This window comes from Pollachius pollachius, assembly GCF_949987615.1.
Source record: "Pollachius pollachius genome assembly, chromosome: 2".
Lineage (NCBI taxonomy): Eukaryota > Metazoa > Chordata > Actinopteri > Gadiformes > Gadidae > Pollachius > Pollachius pollachius.
Genome location: NC_136935.1, coordinates 51,843,019 through 51,844,828, shown reverse-complemented (window position 1 = coordinate 51,844,828; position 1,810 = coordinate 51,843,019).

Below are 1,810 nucleotides of genomic sequence, written 5' to 3'. Positions count from 1 at the left end.
AATGGTCGAGCCTGGCTGAAGGGAGAGGACGTGTCCCTCGAGGTGGGAGATCAGGCTGACAGCGCAACAGGAAACAAACAATTCACCGGCGATGGGAGGGACGGGGGGGACGGGAGGCCCTCTCACCCCCAACACAGCAGACAGACAGACGGACAGATAGTTTGATAGTAGTCGTGTACCCAAAAGCAATCATGAGCTGTTAACTACTTTAATGAACTGAATCATGAACTACTTTGATTGTTGTTTTGCCTGTCATAGTGCGGTCCGTGAAGCTATGACAGGCAGGTCCTCCGGCCAATCAGAGAGCTGGAGGCGGGCGGTGGACATTCCGTGAACACACGAGTGTGGGACGTGTTTATGTGAATCTGCATGCCGACCAGGCAATGCATGCGATAATTATTTAGGTCTACTAATGAAGTTTCACAACAATCAAAGTTTGAGGCCATATTGACGATAAGAAGCCAGAGAATCCAAAATGATCACACATTGTCTGATAAGGATTTGTTGTCGCGTGACAAGGAGACCAATTAGAAATACTAGGAACAAGGTTGTGCCCCTTCACTCAAGCACACACAGATGAATCCTCTATCTCATAGTAAACACGCGGTCACGGCTTAACCACTCAACAGATTAGCACAGATTCTCCCAGAGCAGAGGTAAGATCTGAACAATAGCGTCCTCTCTCTCTGATCTCGGAGCAGACTGAGAGTGATGGACGGGAGCGACGGGAGACAGCTGGGCGCTCTCTGAGGGTCCGTTTCCTATTAATGCCTCGCAGATCTTTAACTGGAGAATGTAAGTGCTGTGGAACACTCGGCGGAGCGCCCAGAGAAACATCACATCCGTCAGCTCGCTGAAATAGACGCTGTTCACGTGATAAAGAGCTTCTGTGAGATCTCGTTTAGCGGTTTCTGTGAGTTCTCGTTTAGCGGTTCCTGTGAGATCTCGTTCAGCGGCTTCTGTGAGATCTCGTTTAGGGGTTTCTGTGAGATCTCGTTTAGCGGCTTCTGTGAGATCTCGTTTAGGGGTGTTTTCAGCCGAGACCAGGAAGAGTCTGAGCTTTGGCTTTGTGATACGGAATCCGTGGGCTAGCCGTCTGTTAGAGCAGCCATCCATCATGTCTGAATGGAGGGTCACGCCACTAGCCCGCCAGGCTGCGAGGGCAGCCTTCAGTGGACCCACCAAGGACACTGGTGATGACTGTCCCAACAACACAACACTATAGAGGCCTCACAAAGCTCTATAGAGCTAACACAGGTCTATAGAGCTAACACAGCTCTATAGAGCTAACACAGGTCTATAGAGCTAACACAGCTCTATAGAGCTAACACAGGTCTATAGAGCTAACACAGGTCTATAGACCTAACACAGCTCTATAGAGCTAACACAGGTCTATAGAGCTAACACAGCTCTATAGACCTAACACAGCTCTATAGAGCTAACACAGCTCTATAGACCTAACACAGCTCTATAGAGCTAACACAGGTCTATAGAGCTAACACAGCTCTATAGACCTAACACAGCTCTATAGAGCTAACACAGCTCTATAGACCTAACACAGCTCTATAGAGCTAACACAGGTCTATAGACGACACGACTCCATAGAGCTGTGCCTATAGGTCTCTATATAGACCTACCACAGTTCTATATTTCTATAGACCTTCGGTTAGGGTTTGTGTGTGAAGGAAGCTGTTCCTTTTTATCATCATCCCAGGTATTGAAATCCCGGTCTGATATCTAAAAACATAAATTTGGCTTTTTGTTATTTTCCCTTTTGAGTGACAGGACTGTTAATTAAGCTTTTTAATTC